The sequence below is a fragment of the Anolis carolinensis genome, unplaced genomic scaffold (genome assembly GCF_035594765.1).
Source record: "Anolis carolinensis isolate JA03-04 unplaced genomic scaffold, rAnoCar3.1.pri scaffold_20, whole genome shotgun sequence".
Lineage (NCBI taxonomy): Eukaryota > Metazoa > Chordata > Lepidosauria > Squamata > Dactyloidae > Anolis > Anolis carolinensis.
In genome coordinates this window covers 496,663-516,932 of record NW_026943830.1, presented here as the reverse complement: position 1 = coordinate 516,932, position 20,270 = coordinate 496,663, and the positions used below count along the sequence as shown (strand labels likewise).

General features: G+C 40.5%; 1 protein-coding gene and 2 long non-coding RNA genes across 6 annotated transcripts in view; 2 read left to right on the top strand and 1 right to left on the bottom strand.

The window, feature by feature from the left end:
• Positions 1 to 7,059, top strand: part of LOC134294768 (uncharacterized) — a 21,208-nt gene extending 14,149 nt beyond the window's left edge. The window contains exon 2 of the long non-coding RNA XR_010001462.1: positions 4,035 to 7,059. This is a non-coding gene — a long non-coding RNA (uncharacterized LOC134294768). The remainder of the gene's footprint in view (positions 1 to 4,034) is intronic.
• LOC134294767 (uncharacterized) lies at positions 1,038 to 20,072 on the bottom strand. 3 transcript variants are annotated; one of them, XR_010001460.1, is made up of 4 exons: positions 19,686 to 20,072; positions 6,581 to 8,829; positions 4,120 to 4,631; positions 1,038 to 3,354 (listed from the first exon to the last, which is right to left on the bottom strand). It is a non-coding gene; the product is annotated as an uncharacterized LOC134294767 (long non-coding RNA). The 3 variants fall into 3 exon arrangements; XR_010001459.1 differs by lacking the exon at positions 6,581 to 8,829 and having other exon boundaries at positions 19,686 to 20,019; XR_010001461.1 differs by lacking the exon at positions 19,686 to 20,072 and having other exon boundaries at positions 8,673 to 11,531.
• The window catches only part of cdk4 (cyclin dependent kinase 4), a 41,659-nt gene continuing 41,417 nt past the window's right edge, over positions 20,029 to 20,270 (top strand). For both annotated transcript variants that reach the window (XM_062966429.1, XM_003216687.3), the window contains exon 1: positions 20,029 to 20,160. The gene's annotated coding sequence lies outside the window, so the exon portion shown is untranslated. The remainder of the gene's footprint in view (positions 20,161 to 20,270) is intronic.

Sequence of the window (20,270 nt, the reverse complement as noted above, 5' to 3'; positions counted from 1 at the left end):
AACGTTAGGAGAGAATACTTCTGGAATATAGCCATACAACTCGGAAAACACTCAACAACCCTATGGTGAAATCTTTCACTCCAAGAACTTTTACAATTGCTGTATTCGCATTCCCTTGGTAATTTTGCCAACTCTTTGTCTTTGGATGGCTGTATTTTTAGTGCTCAAAAATATTTTATGTTATTGCAATGTAAGAATTTTAGGGAGGTGAATTCGTATATGTGTTGGAGTTTAACCCCACGCTGTCCAAGTCTGTAATCCTCAATGAGGAACAGTTAGCTTTAGAATAGGCTGAGGGAAATCCCTTCCCTCCCTTGGAATGTACCGGTATCTATTTCTTCTCTTCTCTGTTTCTGCTCTTGTTCTGATTGGTTGTTTAGAATGGATACTTTTCTACTGCAAGCCTTTACTTCTGACTTTACTTTTTTACATCTTAGTATGTCGTGAGTATGCTGTGTCTATTGAGACGTCTCTGCTTGTGTGTGCCAGAGAGGTGTAGTGTCTTGGAGTTTTTCCCCTCTCTTTGAAACCCTAGAAGAGATGGCATTATCGAATAGCTAGGACCCAATTATTTACTATTAAGAAATGTAGTCATTAATTTTTTTGTAAATAAACTTTTTGTAGTCTTCAAGATTGAACTCTGCATGTTTGCCTCCTAAGCAATAAATTCTTTGCAGCCACATGCTTGCTGTGAGCTGAATGCTCAACCATAAGTATCCTGCTTTTGTATTTTTGTTTGGGTAGTTTTGACTTTTTTGTGTGTCAGGAGAGACTTGAGAAACTGCAAGTCATTTCTGGTGTGAGAGAACTGGCTGCCTGTAAGAGCGTTGCCCGGAGAGATGCCCGGATGTTTTTGATGTTTTTACCATCCTTGTGGGAGGCTTTTCTCATATCCCCACATGGAGCTGGAACTGATAGAAGGAGCTCATCCATGCTCTTAATGGGCTGGATTCGAATTGGCAACCTTTATGTCAGCAACCCAACCTTCAAGTCATCAGATCTACCAGCACAAGGGTTTAACCCACTGCACCACTGGGTTTTATAATAATAATAATAATAACTTTATTTTTATACCCCGCCCCATCTCCCCGGAGGGACTCGGAGCGGCTTACATGGGGACAAAGCCCGACATATACAACAATAAAACAGTGAAGCGAATATTTCAACAATAAAACATCAACATAATAGAAAATCCTAACAATAGGGAGGGGCAGTTGAGACACATAGAGACAATCCTGCAAACATCTGATTGATAATGTGTAATACTATTGGTCCATCTAAGTTGAGGATGAGCAAACTTTTTATTCCAAGAAGTTTATTTACCTAGGCATTACAAGTGGTAGCAAGGGCTGAAGCCAGTGGGAGCATAGGGGCAGAGCCCATTTTTCTTCCTCTTTCTTCAACCCCTTTTCTTGTCTTGTTCCATCTTGTCCTTTCTTTCTTATCTTTTCTTTTTTAGAAACTTCCTTCTCTCTTCCTTCTTCTCCCTTATAAATGCAACAGAGAGACAAATGATTCCTGCCAGAGACCTAAACAGATCTGTTCACAGGGGGTTTAAAATCAGGCTAAAATTGCCAATTCCTAATCTAGAACTGGATTTATTCTCTCTTTTCCCACCTCATCCTTTTTTTCTTTTTGTGTTATTTTTTGTGACAGAAGTCTGAAAGAAAAGACACTTACCTCTTGTTCTTATTGATATCTTAGCTGGTCTAAGACCCTTTCTAGTGGCTGAGTAGGCTGTGAATGTTATAGAGAAAAAGTTTGAATAACATTCTGCCAAGCGGTGGTTCTCCCAAACCTCAGCCAGAGGTCTTTGAAACCCTGGTAGATTTTTTTTTGTTCTGGGTTACATCTTTAAGATCCAAGATCAAATGTAAGCAGACGTCTGGCATATCATACTACTCATACATATATAAGACTTTCAAATGAGGAGACTAGGGAACTAAAGTGAGAGGTTTTGCATATAAAGCAGAACTTTACCATATAGCTAAGGACAGAGCCACAGCCAGAAAAAAAAATCAGGGTGGGACTTTTTTTAGCTAATCATGAAGAGTTCCATAACGCAAAATAATTTAGAAATCAGGCTCCATCAATAAACTTAAGGGTCCTCAAACTAAGGCATGGATGCAGCCCTCAAGGTCATTTACCTGGCCCCTGTCCTAAACTTTAGACATAGGGTTGACCTAAGTCTGAAACAACGTGAAGGCACACAATAACAATCCTAATTTTGGACTATTTCATCATAGTCTGGCCCCCCAACAGTCTGAAGAACCATAAACTGGTCCTCCACTTAAAAGGTTTGAGGACTCCTGCTCAAGACAGATAAACTTCAGTGGACAGTCATGGGGATGTGGTTAATCAGTTAAAATTCATGAGTAAACCAGGTTTTTTTAAAACCTGAAAAATTGGGGGGGGGGGTTGAACCCCGGCTAAGGACAATAGATACCAGGTCTTCCAAAATTCTGATTTAGTATTGTGTGACTTTAATTAATGTCCAGTTTATTATGATGCTAAGGTGAACTTATCATGGAGTTTGCTTGCCAACAGTTGTTCTTGCCTTCTTCTGAGGCCAAGAAAATATGACGTTTCCAGTGGGTTTCCAGGCCAATCGGGGATTGGACGTTGGTCTCTCAGAGTCCTAGTCCAATGAAGTGACTAGTCCAACACTATGTCACTACTGATCATACTGGCTCTCAACTCTGATATTGATGATTTACTAGAAAAGCCATTTTTTGATACTCAGCTTCAAATATATTCTGAATTGATCTCAGTTCTCAAATGTTCATTGTTTCTCTGTCCCATGGAAATCATTCATTCTTCTGGAGATAGATGAAAATTTCATTCTACTCATTTTATAATAAGAACATATCAAACAATAAAAATCATGCGGAGAAGGGGGGGGGAGTAAAACTGGTTGATTCACCCATAGCTCAAACAGAGCTAAGTATTCAGCTCTCAAAAGCTGCATTTGAATCCCGTATGTATTCATCTATATTTGTAGAATTTAGTTTGGGTTGCCACCAATCTTTTTTCCTGATAAATTCAACATTTTTAACCACTGTATGGTTTCATGCTTTCCATGTTGAGACTACCTCTACCTATTTCACTTGGCAAATGTAGATTGAACTTGCAGTAATATGCAAACTCCTTCCTCAAAGGAGCAGAAAGAACGTCTGGTCTTTAAAAAGTGATTACATGAAAAATCAATAGAAAGATTTGCTGTACTTACATCCTCCTCCAAATTATGGTTGCAGCAATACTTCTTCCTGTGTAGTGTTCATTCTTCCCTGAAAATCTCATGAATTTATCCCACTACTGTGGGTGTTGTTAGGCACAATATTTCCAAAGGAGCAACTGGGGGGGGGGGGGGAAGCGGGGTTGAATGTCAATAAATTGGCCATCTAGCTGCAAAGGACAACACTTGCTTGGAAAATAAATGCAGGGAGATACAAATATAACCAGTAATTATATTTGATATTTTCCTGTCTTTGGAAATTCAAGCAGAAAACTAGAGATGAGGAGCTAGGTCATTCTTTGGAATATGGAGCCTTCTTGAAGCCTATTTCTAACCATGGTTGTCTGGAATATAAAACTGCAGATTTCAATAAGATTGAAAATTTATTCAGATGATTTCACCAGTCCATGATATCTTGATCATATGACTCATCCTCCCAATTGATATATTTTTATTTTAAACAAAATATAGTAAGCCTGAAATGTTGTTTTGTGCTTTCAGTTCATTTTATGTGCTCCTAAGGTGAACCTTTCACAAGATTTTCTTAGCAAGATTTGTTTGGGGAAATTGCCAATGCCTTCTTCTTAGAATGAGACAGTGTGACGTGCCCAGGGTCATCTAGTGGATTTCCATGGCCAAACAGGAATTTGAACCCTGGTCTCCAGAATCCTAGTCCAGCATTCAAACCCCACAAAGGCTCACTAACCTGAAATGGTCTACTATTCAGCCATTTTAGAAATGAGTTAAACCCTAAAATCCCAGCAATTTTCAAAATGTATTGCTATTTTGTCTCTTCCAGAATCCTGACCACTGATGGCTTCCATGTCATTGAAGCGGTGGATCCATTTCAGTTTAGTCCAAATGTTTAAAATGTCATAACTCACCTCTGGGACAAATCAGGCAAGAAGGAGGAAAAGGTGGTCTGCTAGGAAGCTCTCTCTGGGACCAAGAAGATGGAGGTTGAGGCAATGTGCAGCCCTGATCTCCAGTAGGAGTCAATAATGACACACTCTCGTCCTTGGGAACGCGTTGACTCATGTTCAGGACAAAGGAAGCTATTAAGGGTGCTGAAACCTATCCGCAAAAGAGGTTCAGCACCTTGGATAGCTACTTTGACTAAACCTAGGGTAGGGTGCACTGGTCCACTAGGATGAAGGAGCAATCTTTCAGAGCTTATTGAATTTACTTGAAAACAGGTGATGATTCCTGGCCATGAATGGTCCTGTGGTAGAAATGTTTGTTGACAGATGTTGCACAAAAGTCTCTCTCTCTTCCACAGTTGTTATTTTCAGGGTTGCACTGAACTTCACCATGCCCTTGGAGATATGAATCAAGGAGAACAGCAGCTTCCTGGTCTCTGTTCTATATTGCATCCATTCACTTGTCATTTGAGCATCTGCCAAAAATAAGTCAGAAAGACTTTAAATTTGCTATGATGGCACAAGGGCAATGATTATACTCCCTGGCCCTCTGGTTCCCCTTGAGCACAGCGTCCATCATTGTCAGAGACGCTCGCCTTGGGGAGTGGATTCATGCCTTCTTACATTCACCTCCCAGAACAAACACCATGACAGCATGCTTCCACTACCTGACTCACAACAGATCCACAAACATCTTTGAACAGATTACTTATAAACTCAAAACAACTATTTACAGGAGATAAAGCCATTTCTGGAAAGATATGTGATTGCTGTTTAACAGCTGCATGGAAATATAATGAAAGCAATAAAAACTGTATCTTTAGCTTTGTACTGCAGAAGAGGAACCAAGATCACCTGAAGAAATAACAACAACAACAACAACAACAACAACAACAACAACAACAACAACAACAACAACAATGTATTGTTGAAGGCTTTCATAGCTGGAATCACAGGGTTGTTGTGAGTTTTCCAGGCCGTTTGACCATGTTCCAGAAGTATTCTCTCCTGACGTTTTGCCCACATCTTTGGCTGAAGCTGTCCGGGTTTAGGCATAGCAGAACTAGTCTTTCAAAATAGTGGTTCTCCAGTTTTGCTGGTCCAAATGTTTGGATCTCCACTTCCTGCCATTGACCATGCTGCCTTGGACTTCAGGTCTGAAACATCTGGAGGACCTATGTTTTGGAACCACTGTTTTAAAGCACAGGGGCCTTCATCAGTAAAAATGGTAAAAACTCCTAATATGCATCCACAGAACCAGCCTTCTCCTTGTTCACAGGAGGGGGCTGTTCCTCTGTGAATTATCTCACCCAAACCTCTGATAAAACAAGCCGTTCCAGGAGAGAGGCTATGCATTTAAAGAAGGCTGCATATAGGATGATTGAGTTATTCTCTCCTCTGGCGTATGAACCCTCTTGTTCTAATGCACTATTTTCTTTGGTCAAACAAGTTCCATAGGTTTATGTTTAAAAAAAAAAGCAAAGGAAACAAACTAAAACAAAACCTCTCAGCCTTGAAAGCTGATAAAGGGACTGATATAATTAATAGGCCTATCATTGGCAACAATAGGTCTGCCATATCCCCTCCAGCTGTCTGAAAAGGCTGTTATCAACCTCTAGCCCCAGACGCATTTGTAAGATGAGGAAGTGGGTGATGGGAGGTGAGGTAACCTCTTTCACGTTAACAAGCCCGGGAAGGTCAAGCACTTTGTAGCTTCACAACATGTGAAGGAGTCTACATTATTCTGGGCTGACTATGGGATTATGATGATTGTGTCTGACTAGAATCCCATTTCATCTAATGCACTCCTGCGGTGGTGGGGGTAGGAATGGGAAAGACCTGTAGTTTGGTCAGAGGCACTAGAGTCTCACTGAAAACTGTAAAGGTCCCACAGTAAACTGCATATCCCAAGATTGAATGGGATGTTTTCCATAGCAGTTAAAGTAGATTGTAGCACTATAATAGCTTCCAGTGGTCCAGTGGGTTAAACTGCTGAGCTGCTGAACTTGCCGACCGAAAGATCAACGGTTCAAATCCAGGGAGAGGGGTGAGCTCTCGCGATTAGCCCCAGCTTCTGCCAACCTAGCAGTTTGGAAAAATGCAAATTTGAGTAGATCACTAGGTATCGCTCCAGCGGGAAGGTAACAACGCTCCATGCAGTCATGCTGGCCACATGACCTTAAAGGCGTCTATGGACAACGGCGGCTCTTCGGCTTAGAAATTGAGATGAGCACCACCCCGCAGAGTCGGACACGACTAGACTTAATGATAAGGGAAAATCTTTACCTTTACTTTAGCACTATAATTTTATAATGTGTATGTGCCCAGGCTATGGTACTCTGCACCCTAAATCAAAATTCATTGTGCCACAACTGGATGCTTTTGAGTTTTTCCAATTTTGTTCTGGAGCTGCTGGGACACAAACCTTCGCTAGCTTTTTCTGTTTCAAAGAAGTTCTTCTTGGGAGCTAAAATGCAGCAAGACCACATATTCATGGGAGACACATTTCCGGCTGGACCGCAGTTGTATGATCCTGTGGATATGACCATACACCATTGAATTATTTCACTTCTGGTTCCAAGATACCATAAAACTGCACTAGAAGACCTAGAGATTTCTAGAGAGGTATTATCTCTAGGAATTGGCCAAGTCCCCTAGTGCAACTCTATTATAAAGTGGGAGTCCCATGCGATTTTATCTGTTTATGTTTTGCTTGCTTTTTAATAATGTTATTCTCTGAAGCAGAGCTTTCCAAACTGTGTTTCACAACTTGTTAGTGTGTTAGCTGCAATGTATAGACGTGTCACGCAAATATAACGGGAAATGACAAAAAACTTGAGAATGTATGTTAATATCTTGCAAATCATATTTTTTAAAATATAGAAATAAAAGGTTTTCATAAGATATGTTGTGTCCCCATACATTTTGTTATTATAATGTATGTTTCTCTTATAAGGGGTTGTTTAAATGTCTGGTTTGCTAGTAAAACTGAATTACTGTGTTGTGAGATGATTCATGTCTAAAAAGTGTGTCACCAACATGAAATTATTGAAAAGCTTTGATCTGAAATTTACTCATGTGCAAGTTGAATTCATGTATAAGTCGAGAGTAGTCTTTGGGGCCAAAAATATGAATTTTGATATGACCCTTGGATAAGTCGAGGGCCATTATGTGAAGAGGGGAAAGCACCAGCGTTCACTCAAGGTTGACTCAGTTACTCCTTGCTGCCACCACCATTTTCCCACCCAGGCATTCAGAAAGGCGAGAAGCGGAGCCATGGTGGAGAAAGTACAGGGGGGTTGTTGTTTCTTTTACGTTCTCCCAGGATGGACTAAGCACTTGCCTTTTCCCACTCTTCTCAGAGTGATTCCTTTTTTAAAATAAGAATTAAGATGCTGTACTTACATTGACCTGTAGTTAGGTTGACTAGGTTTTGAGGGCTGTTTTTTTTTTTAACTAAAGTTTCTAGACTTATGTATAGAATCATAGAATCCTAGAGTTGGAAGAAACCTCATGGATCATCCAGTCCAACCCCTGCCAAGAAGCAGAAAATCGCATTCAAAGCACCCCTGACAGATGGCCATCCAGCCTTTGCTTAAAAGCCTCCAAGAAGGAACCTATATGTGCGTATATAGGATTAATGGATGGAAAACATTTAAAATAATTAGAAGTAAACTGTGCTGTGCCCTACATAGCTCCTTGGTACAACTAGCAAACCAAACATTATTCGACATAAGAAAACTTGAAGAATAAATTATGGAAAAGTAGCATGCACATTTGTTCAGTATGGTTTGCTAAATGCAAACCAGTTCATAGAGAATTTGAATAGTCTTGAGTGTAGACCTCTCTCATTCACGTATTCACATTCACACACACACACAAAACCAAAACACACATATCTAAATGGTCCACATTTCATACACACAGGTCTATTCAGACTATTTATTTATTTATCTATTTACATCATTTATATGCTATCTTCCTCCCCAGGGGACCCAAAGCAGTTTATACTATACAACAAAGAGCATAGTGTTAAAAATGATCAAACCCATAGTATTTAAAACATTCCAAGTAAAAACAGATTAAAACATCTCAAGTAAAACAGCTAAAATCACACAATCCGAAAGCGCTGATCCAAAGCCAGTCCAATGTCAATTCTTCATTGCACATATGGTTCAATGCCTCTTATTGCTGTTGAGTAAAGGCTTGGTCCCACAACCAGGTTTTTAGTTTCTTCCTAAAGACCATGAGGGAGGGTGCAGATCTGATGTCACTGGGGAGGGAGTTCCACAGCCTGGGGGCCACCACTGAGAAGGCCCTGTCTCTTGTCCCCGCCAATCGTGCCTGCGAAAGAGGTGGGATCGAGAGCAGGGCCTCCTCAGATGATCTTAGATTACGGGTGGGCTCATAGAGGGATATAAATTCAGACCGATAAGACTATAGCACAAAATCACATCGTTCCATTACCTTCCTCCATATGCTAGCTCTAAACTTAGTAATAGGTTTTTACTTTTCACCATATCAGTCTTTGTCTTCTTTTCCCTAACTTCTTTCCCAATTCTCTCATCTGTCTGGCAGTGAACAAAAGTGATGAAATACTGTTCAGAACTGGCTGTCTGCATACCATCAATCAAGTGACATCTCTCTGGTAAACATGTCTCTTTGAAATGTGTCCTGAAGAAAAAAGAAAGCCATTAGATCTAATCATCTGAAAGTGTTTTAAAAATGCAACATTATTTAGCAAGGAAATCTCTGCTTGGAGGCCTCTCCCCATTGCAACCCACCTCCTTCCTTATCTGGGACAGAAGCTTATTCCCAAAAGCCTGTCATAGCTCAGATTATCTCCCACAGAAACACGCGTTGCTGAGTCAGGCCCACCGGGGTTTCAAGCTTTTGGTTGGAAAAGAACTGGAGGGGAATTTGGCACAGAGGCACAAACTGACTGGTGAACCACCCCCAGCAGCAGGCACGGTGTTCAGGAATCCTGGACTGAGACCAGTCACCTGAAATGAACTACATCATGGTGTGACAGGCTGGATGGTGCCTCTTTGTTGTAATGGGAAAAATAGTTGGTCGTGAGAACAACTTCCCCAAAACATATAAAACCAGAAACTTCTTTGCCAGAGACTGGGATCAATCCTATCCTCAAGATGCTTTCCATGGATGTAGCTAATATAAGGTATGAAAGCATACCTTTTCAAACAAGCCACGGATAATAAAAATGCAGGGTCCAATTGGTTGTGGAGACTCATATACAGTAATATTTACAGATCCCTTCATTTGTAACATTTTGGGGGGGAAAGTCCTTGCCCCAAGATAATACATTCCAAATGCTAAGCGTAGGGGAGACAGCAAAGAAGGGAAAAGAATATAGACATAAATCAGTGATAGGAACTAATTCATTAAAATCAAGCACATTATGATTGAAATTAGAAAATTTCTAACAAAAAGTGGCAACTCAATGGAGCTGATTTTTAAAAAAATAAATTTGAGATAAACTGGAAATTTATTTTTAAATATTTTTATTAAAGTATTTTCATTAAAATAAAAGAAAAAGGAAAAAAGAAAATGGGGATAAAGGGCTACGAGTTGGATTATGGTAGAGTAGGGGTTGGGAAATAGGTGAAAAATGGGGAGAGATAGAAAATGATAGAGGTAGTGAAGTTCGGTAGACTTCCAAGCCTCATCATCATGGATTTGAGTCTACAATTCTTCTGTCTTCCTTGATGTTATTGTTTAGTATAGTCCAAAGGATGGATAATTATTTTATTTCATATTCATGTTTATAATAAAATCTTCGTCTTTTCTTGTTTCATGTATCTGATCAATAAAGTCCAGCCCATTTCTTTTCTGAGATTGTTTTGTCGATATGATAGTTATTGTGTTAGTTTGTCCAAATTCAACTCCAACCAGAACACTTTTTGTTGGGCATCATAGATGTAAAATTGAATAGAAATAAAGCTATCGTCTTCAATTATCTGACAACAGCAGCTAGAATTGTATATGTACGATACTGGAGAGTGGAGGAAACCCCGACACCCAAGGAATGGTTGATGAAAATGGTGGAAATCATGAGCATGGACAAACTAACTGGAATTTTATAATTAATATAACTCCGAATTTATGTTATTATTAATTAAATCAGAGACTGTGCTAAAGATCCATTTCCCAGATGAAACTTTACCCAAAGTCTAAATTATTTTAGATTTGTGAGAAATCTTTTTTTGTTAGTACTGTACCTCTGAGCTAGTGAATTAAAATGTTTAGAAGATCATAAGGTCCAAACAACTTACAGTAGAGTAGTAATACCTTGTATTATGGGCTTCTTCTGAGGCAAATAGTCTTAATAATTGTCAACAGTAGTCTCCTCCATCACTTATTTCAAAACAAAATTCACCAGCCGCAATACTGAAACTAGCTATTGCTTTATATTTAAAAAACCCAGAAGGCTTCAGGAAGTTGTAGAAACACTTGAAATTAATGTGAAGTATGGCCAAAAAAAAAAGACACATAAAGGGAAAATATGATGGGGAATAAGATCTCAGATAGCATTTTTCAGATAAATCCTGTCAAAGCTCTTAGTGCTGGCTTTCAACGTAAATTGAAATGGTAATCCTTGATTCCCAAGAGAACCAGTATGGCATAGTGGTGTGATCACCAGACTATGGAAACTATAGCTCAAATCCCCTTTCAGACATTGGGAAATTCATTGAGTGACCCTGGGCATGTCATACTCTCCTAGCCTCAAAGGAAGGCAAAGACAAAGACCCCCCCCCCCAACAAATCTTGCTAAGAAACTTCCAGGATATACAGGGTTTTTGAAAAAGAACTCCCTATTCACCATTTAATTCCTTCTTTTAAAGTTCATCTAATTCATTTAAAGGTTTCAGTTTGTTAGCAATTCATTTAACACATTGTTTTTTCTGCTAATTTGCCTCTTGCTGACATAGATATGTGGACATAACAGAATCTTTGTGGGACGGAGAAAATCAATGAGTCATCTTTGGATACAAATTCTCCAGTGTACTCTGGACAAAAGAGGGCATAGTACCAAACAAATTAGAAACTCCAAAAAGAGCAGAAAACTCCATGCAATATGAGACGCTCAACATAATATGAAAGCCCCAACAGTAATTCAATACGGGGACAGGCTATTGCTTCCTCTGACCAAAATGTTGAGCTGGATAATGAAGTCAGGGAGTATACAAAGGAAAAAGCATTGTAGTAATGGATGGAAAAACCAATTGAAATGGAAAGTCAGGAGAGGAAAATCTCTCTAGATATTTGGTGGTTGCTCTAAACTAGAGTAATTGAAACTCATCTAAAACATGTACGAGTCAAGAAACAAAGAGGTCAAAAGCATAGTCAATGTGTTATGTCAAAATAAGGCTTCCATCAGAAGATGAAATGTTGCTCATATAAGAACAAAAAAATAAAACTCCAGATGAAATGCAAATAGACAATGATGAGAAAATTGAGAAGCATATTATTAATGTTAAGATCAATAACAGAAAGTTCTTTAAATATATCATCATAGGAAATTAATAAAACAGATAATTGGCTAAAGAAACTGATGAACTGTTGGAAGACAAAGATAATTCTGGCTGAATGTGCCCTCCTGAAGAAGTATCAACATGAACTCTGAAGATGCCAACCACAGATGCAGATGAAATGTTAGGAAAGAATGCTACTGGAACACGGCTATACAGCCTAAAAAACTCATAGCAACCCAGTGTTTCTGGCATGACTTCTGCAAAGATAAGTCTTGTCCCAGTAAACTTTCAGAATTCTTCAACACTGGCAAGCGCATATATATAGACACTAGCTGTGCCTGGCCACGCGTTGCTGTGGCGTTGTCTGGTGGTGTTGGTGAGAACTTGCTGAGGTAGTGGTGGTATTGAATGTCTGTTGTATGGTTGTCTTTATGTTTAGTATGCATTTGGTTGTTTGTGTACTGTGAAAGTGGTGAGGGTAGAGGGGGTCTATGTCCCTGTGTAGTATTGTATAGTATTTATACGTTGTCCATGTGTTGTGAATGCCTGGATTGTGTCCTGCTGCATAGTAGAAAGGGTTGGGCTGGATGGCCCTTAGGGGTCTCTCCAAACTCTTGGATTCTATGCTTCTATTATTATCATCATCATCATCATCATTATTATGTAGAGGCTGGATTGCTCTGTCAGGAGTGCTTGGATTGTGTCCTGCATGGCAGAATTGGGTTGGACTGGATTACCACAGTAATTATTTCATATTACAGTAGAATTTCACTTATCCAACATTTGCTTATCCAATGTTCTGGATTATCCAACACAGTCTGCCTTGTAGTAGTCAATGTATTTGTAGTCAATGTTTTAAATTCATTGTGATATTTTGGTGCTAAATTTGTAAATACAGTAATTACAACATAGCATTACTGAGCATTGAACTACTTTTTCTGTCAAATTTGTTGTATAACATGATGTTTGGTGCTTAATTTGTACAATCATTACCTAATTTGATGTTTAATCGGCTTTTCCTGAATCCCTTCTTATTATCCAACATATTTATTTATCCAACGTTCTGCCGGCCTGTTTATATTGGATAAGTGAGACTCTACTGTATATTTATAATCTTATATTATCTGCTTAGAACTGGATTATATGAGGCCCCTTCTACACAGCTGTATAACATGCACACTGAAGTGAATTATCTGGCAGTGTGGACTCAAGATAATCCAGTTCAAAGCAGATAATATAAGATTCTAAATGGGTTATATAGCTGTGTGGAAGGGCTTTGAGTCTACACTGCCATATAATCCAGTTAAAATCAGATAATCTGTATCTTATAGGCAGTGTGGAAGAGGCCTGAGGCCTAACTGTGCCTGTCCCCTGGGCTGAGTAGGTTGCTAGGAGACCAAGTGGGCAGAGTTTAGTCTTCTAACTGGCAGCAATTGGATAAAAAACAATTATTCCTCTCCCTCTAATTAGGACTTTACTTTTCTTTTCTTTTTGTTGTATGAAGGTAGAGGCATGGATGAGGGGTTGTGTTGCCAAGTTTAGTGTTTCTGGGATGTGTAGTTTTGTTGTTTTGTCCTAGGCCGAATTTTTTTTTATTCTTTTATATATATAGATGTCTTAAGTATTTTGTTTTATGTTGTCCTCAACATGGTTGATTTGGACTTTTCTAAAGCCTTTGAGAAGACACTTCCTCCAGAACTATGGGACAAAACTTGCAATTATGAGACAAGAGGACCAAATCTCATATGCATTAATAGAAAATGAAAACAAAATCAAAAAGAACCGGGGGGGGGGGGGGGAGGATAGTCTTAATGATGGTGTGATCGAGGTGACCACCCTCCCCCCCAGGACTTTGTAAAAGATAGTTCAAAAATCAAGACTTTATGTTCTATATTCCATATATTTATAGTAGAAGGTGATTGAGACTTTTTACTGGAGTTTACTGTGGATTATCCCTGCACTCTGAGGCAAGAGATAACAACTTCATGAATTGTAAAATCATGCTGCTAAAACTCCACTTTTATGAATTTCCATATTGGGTTCCCCAGATGTTATGAACTTCGTTCTTATCAAATATTTTCAATTGTTTATATCCTTCATGATTCCCCTTTATGCAATGTAACTCCCTTTTATGGATTCTCCCTTATTTCCATGAAATCTATCTGTCTGCCTATATGTATTTGTACTCTTTGGGATCCCCGGAAAATATGTATTTTTCCCAGCAGGGTTTATATTCCAACTTTATTTTATTTTTCATTTTATTTCATATAATTGTCAAGTCATGAAATCAAATAGGAAATATTTTGAACTCAACCTGAACCCCAGTTCCTATGACCCAGGCTTCCCTTCCCAAAAACAAAAGGATAATCCGCCACCGCTTAACCCAATCAAATTCAGATTGCATGGACAATATAGGGCTTGAGTCGCCGAATTCGGAGTATTGACCTAAAGGTGATTCGCCCCCAAGGCAAACATTGTCATATCTCATCCAAAGGAAAATCCAGGACACCTCAGGAAGGCGCCCTGCAGAGCCTGTCAATTATGGCTCATCACCACCCATCACTACTTCCACCCCTGACACCCCAAGGCATATCTAAAATCTGTATACGTGACAGAAACCCAGACATTCCTTGATTGCTGCCATTAATCCCTTTAGAAATCGGCCTAGCAGGAATTAATCCGATCTTTTCCTGCTCTGTCACCTCATTGTTTCAATAACTCCCGCCTTCTCCTTCCTGATTGGCTCGAGTAGAGACAAAAAGCAGCTTCCTATTGGGCCAACAGAGCAAGGCGGGAAACGAAAGCCCGCCTCGTTCAACCTTCTAGCCTATCAACGATCAGGAGGGCGGGGGAGCGGGGCGGGAAATTCAAAGGGCTGTCAGACCGAAATTTTGTATAAATATGGCTTTATTTTGATAATATGGTACCCTAGTAGACTGAATGATCACTACTAGAGTCCTTTTCAGCTGAATCGCTCAATAAAGACTCCTTGGCGGATTTTCCTTCAACTTTGGCGGACCTTCTTCATTTCGGCTTCAGGTTGTATTGCGGCTCATATTTTCCTATTGGCTCCGCCAAGGTCCGTTCTCTCAGGACCGGATCGGCTCTCTCCTTAAGGGCCCGATCCCCTAAAACGCGGTCGACAACAATGGAAGGTGTAAACAGTGGGTTTTCCTAAGGATCTGTAGCAGAAGAGTTTCTTTTTAGCTTTTATCCTATAAGTCAAGCATGTTAAAACTGCAGCCCTCCAGCTGTTTGGGCCTCCAATCCTTATAAGCCTTAGGGCCCTTTCACACAGCCATATAACCCAGAATATCACACCAAATAATCCACAATATCTGCTTTTAATTGGGTTATCTGAGTCCACACTGCCATATATTCCAGTTCAAAGCAGAAAATGTGGGATTTTATTTAGCTGTGTGGAAGGGGCCTTAGTCAGCTTGTTCAATGGCTGGGAATTCAGGGAGTGGAGATCCAAACAGCTGGACAGCCAGAGTTTGAGGATGCCTGCTCTAAGTAGTGATGATGAGCAATGAGGCGACCAAGTTATTAGAGATGGTTAAAACAAAAGCATATACAGTTGCCCCATTTATATGAATCTCTAGATCATCCAATGTGACTTTATGATCAACTTCAGTCATGCTGGAATATCTGTTTAGATCCTCCAATACAATTGTATGGTCAGCTTCCAGCAAAGGCAGACTGCAGAGTCATTCTGGAAGACCTAAAAATCCCTAGGGAGGTATTCTCTCCAGAAAAATCAAGGACTTCCAGCATGATTGGAGGAAGTTGACTACAGAGTCACACTGGACAATCTAAAGATCATCAGTTTAAAAAAATAACAATTTCTCCATTCATGGATTTTCATGGGGGTCCGCGCTCCTAACCCCAGCATACATGGAGGGTTGACTGTAAATTCCAAAATGGTTGGGAAGTGGCAAATATAAATCAGTGTAGGCATGCTTAGGCAAAATGTTTGAACTTCATATATACTCTGATAAATTCCAAACTAGTAGCAACTACCTATAAAAAAGATATGAATGTTCTGCTGGAAAGCATAGTGTAAACATCAACACCATATGTGGCTGCTGTGAAAAAACACATTCCATGCCAGGAATTGATAGATTTTTTAAAAAAACTTGCCAAGATCATAATGCCTTTGTACAAGTCTACGTTGACATCATGCTTGGATTACTGTTTAAAATTCTTCTGTCCATGGTGGTAGCATCTGTCAGTTTTGATATGGCACCTTCTCAAATTCAGCCACAGGACATGGGAGGGGCACCATGGCAGGTAGTGCTCTGGCAACTGGGGGACAGAGCAGTGAATTCAAATTGCAGGGGGGAAAAGATTCCACCTAAACATTAGGAAAAAGTCCTGACAGCAGGACCTTTTTAGTAGTGGAATGTGTATGCTGCCTCAGAGTCTGGTGGAGTTTCCTTCTCTGGAGCTTTACACAAGCAGAGGCTGGATGGCTATCTGTTGTGGGTGTTTTGATTGTGTGTTCCAGCAGGGCAGAATGGAGTTGGACTAGATGGCTCTTGTGATCTCTTCCAACCCTATTAATCTAGTGCCATGACTATGTTAGCCTCTGCCGTTAATAAACACATATACACCCCAACATTTTATAGATGAAAACCAGAACAGAGTATTGACTGGATTGTCCCTGCTAAACTGAGACAATTGGAGGATATTCATACATTCATAGCCACCAAAGTGTCCAATACTACAACTAGAAGGCTGTGCTGGATGATGGTTCAGAGTCTTTTCCATTCTATGTCCTGTGACTACACGCAGCCCCGACTTCCAAATGACGCATAGTTAAGAACAGGGGTAAAACAGGAAGTGAGAGAAATCTACCCCTTGGAAGGGAAATTCAAGAGTTATCATGGGGAAAAGGGGTCTCAATTGAAGCACAGACACCAATACTGGTTTCCATAACAAGCCAAATTTTTCAAAATCCAATTCTCACAGGGACAGAAAGTGAGGTGAAATCTTCTGAACAAAGGCACTGCAGCAAAACAAACACTGCAGGGGTGTTAATAATAATAATAATACTTTATTTATAACCCACCTCCATCTCTTCGAGGGGACTCGGAGTGGTTCACATGGGGACTGAGCCCAAAAATCAACAGATAAAAACAGAACACAATAACTGCATATATAATTAAAACAATAAAATAAACATTCATAAAATACAATAACCCTTCCCAATGCTATCCAAAGCTTATCTACCTACCTACCTATCTACCTGGAGGTACACTTAAAAATGTACCTGTTTTGTCTTACATATAAATTCAACTTAAGAACAAACCTACATAACATATTGTTCATAACTTGGGGACTGACTGTATAAGGAGGGCTAAAATGGTCAGACTGGTCAGAACAGGTTTCTCCTGGCAACGAGCTCCCAATTATTACTGAAATGGAAGCCTGATTATGCTTAATGGCTCTTCTTATCAATAGCCGGGATAATTTAAATGGATGTGCAAAAGTAGAAAACAAAAGGGCAGACAGGCCGTTTTTGAAAACAGGCACAAAAGAAACTTAGCCAAATTTTGACTGTGAAAAAGCTGAAATCATTTAGGTACCAGTGCTGTTGAGATGGTTTGATGCCATAACATTCATCTATGCTTGATTGATATATTTGTAAATAAATACGAACTGCAAAATGTCACAAAACTTTGGTGGCCTCATTCCAAAGGCAAACAAGATTGAGTAAGCACTGTGTTGTAGATTTTCACCACTCAGAGAACTAAGGCACTTAGTTTATACTTTTCAGGACATTTTCATCTTCGACTTTGATGAAGGCAATAAAACAATGACTTTATCAGGAACAAAGAAACAAAATTCAATCTGAGAAACTCCTCAAGCAAGATGAAAAGGAGTGTAAGTGAAGCAAGGAATAGCATGGAGTTGCTGTAAAATAACATTAGTTACACAAAGTCAAGTGGGGAAAAATAAAGAGAATTAAGGATGTTGCTTTGGAAATACAAAAAATGGACATCTCCCCTAAAGAATAGGTATAAGGGGGGGGGGGGAGGTCTCTTTCTTAGCAACATCAGATTTTATAAAAAACACAAGTCTAGAGTCAGCAGCATTCAGATTGGGAAGTATAACCCAGGAGTGGATGGTCTGAGCCTTCTTGCATCTTAAGCAACACCTAGTTTATCTAAAATAGCAACTTAAATTAATGGTTTCTTCTCTGGTTCTTTTGCCTAGGGTCCATCTAGTAAAGGTTTTCCCTTGACGTTAAGTCCAGTCATGACCAACTCTGGGGGTTGGTGCTCATCTCCATTTCTAAGCTGAAGAGCTGGCGTTGTCCGTAGACACCTCCAAGGTCATGTGGCTGGCATGACTGCATGGAACACCGTTAGGGCCCAGCTACACTGATATATAATGCAGTTTTCTTAGCTCTATGTATTCAAAGCAGTGGGAGGGGCTGCAAGCCATGTGATTGGTTCAGTGACTGTTTAGAATGTTCAGTTTTAAAAGGATGATAGTTAGAAATGTCAATTGAGCCTTACGTCAGCTTGAGTACAGAAGTCTGTTTTTGAGTACAGAAGCCAGTGTTAGTACAGTACAGACGCTGAGGCTTGAGTCTGTTAGAATGCAGAAGCCAGTGTTAGGAGTTAGAAGACAGTTGAGGCTTGAGTCTATTTGATTGCAGGAGTCAATGTTAGAAGTTAGAAGTGTGTTAAGGCTTGGGTTTCCTTGGAAGTAGACTGTTATAAAGAGAGTTGTACAAAGCAATATCTTTTTAAAGAGACTGTTAAAGACTAAAAGTTAATGATAGAAACTGAAACATTTAAAAGCTTAACCTGACAAGAAATGTACCTGTATATTTAGATACATGAAGTTATGAGTAAAACAAACATGTTATTTTAAAGAAGTCTGCTTGAATCTTTGTCTGCTGAGAGTATGGAATAGAAACAAGATATTTATGTGCCCAGTGATCTTACATTACGCAATAAACTAAAGGAACACCTCTGAAACTCTGCTACCCAATAGGTTATGATCCTAATAGGTCATAATCCCTATAGTGGTGGTTCTCAACCTGGGGTCCCCAGATGTTTTTTGCCTTCAACTCCCAGAAATCCTAAGAGCTGGCAAACTGGCTAAGATTTCTGGGAATTATAAACCAAAAACATCTGGGGTCCCCAGGTTGAGAACTCCTGCCCTATAGGTTATGATCCTAACAGGTCATAATCCAATACCCCACTCAAACAGCCTCCACTCTTCACTAACACACACCATATAGAAACAATCACGACTAAGACCAATTCAAACCAACCTTATGAATGTATCTACATTGTAGAATTAATGCAGTTTGGCCGCCTTTTAACTCAACACTATGGCATCCTGGGAGTCATAGTTTGCCTGACTGCTCACTGGAGGGAAGGATACTAGAGGCAAAGGAAAGCTTAGAAAAGATCACGATGCTGGGGAAAATGAGAGGAAAAAGGAAGAGAGGCCGACCAAGGGCAAGATGGTTGGAGGGTATCCTTGAAGTGACTGGAATGAATTTGAAGGAACTGGGGGCGGCGACGGCCGACAGGGAGCTCTGGCGTGGACTGGTCCATAAGGTCACGAAGAGTTGGAAACAACTGTGTGACTGAGCAGCAGCATGGCATCCTGGGAGTCATAGTTTGCTGAGGCCCCAGCCCTTTTGGCCAGAGAAGATGAAAGGCCTTTGTAGAAGACAGTCCCCATGACTCCATAGCATGGAGCCATGGCAGCTAAAGTATGTCCAAACTACGGTAATGCTACAGTGACAGGTATGGGCAAGCTTCGGCCCTCCTGGCGTTTTGAACTTCAATTCCCACAGTTCCTAACAGCCTACCAGCTGGGTTGCTATGAGTTTTCCGGGCTGTATGGCCATGTTCCAGAAGCATTATCTCCTGACGTTTTGCCTGCATCTATGGCAGGCATTCTCAGAGGTTGTGAGGATTCCCCCAGGCAGGAATCACCCAGGCTTTGAAGCTGCCAGGCTTTTCAATGCTAATCAAGGTCATTACTTGCAACATTCACACTTACCTCTAGCAGACAAGAGTTCTTTCTACTACCCTGAACATTCCACGGATATATAAGCCGCACTTAACTAGTTTCCAGAAGACCTCACAACCTCTAAAAATGCCTGCCACAGATGCACGTAAAACGTCACGAGAGAATGCTTCTGGAACACGACGATACAGTCCGGAAAACTTATAGCAACCCAGCTGGTAGGCTGTTAGGAACTGTGGGAGTTGAAGTCGAAAACGCCTGCAGGGTCGAAGCTTGCCCATTCCTGGCTGTGGATCCACCCTTTGTCCTGTATAAGGGAGGCGAGTAGAGGCCCGTCACTATGGCGACCCGCTTCCGCTACGGGGGCCGCTCTAGCCATCCCGCCTCGCTGGTTTTTGCCGGGACTTCCAGCCCCGCCCCCCTTTTCCCCGGGCTCGAGCCCCGCCGCGAGGGAGCTGCGGAAACCCTTTCCCTGCTGCTACTGCTTGCATCGTGCTCTGCGTTTGGGGTGAGTGGGGGGCATTGCAACCTATGCCTTTTTGCTCCCGGAAAGAAAAGCCTGGGATCCCTGCTGTTGTTCAGAGCGGAGGGAAGGAAGGAAGGGAGAAAGCAAGCGTT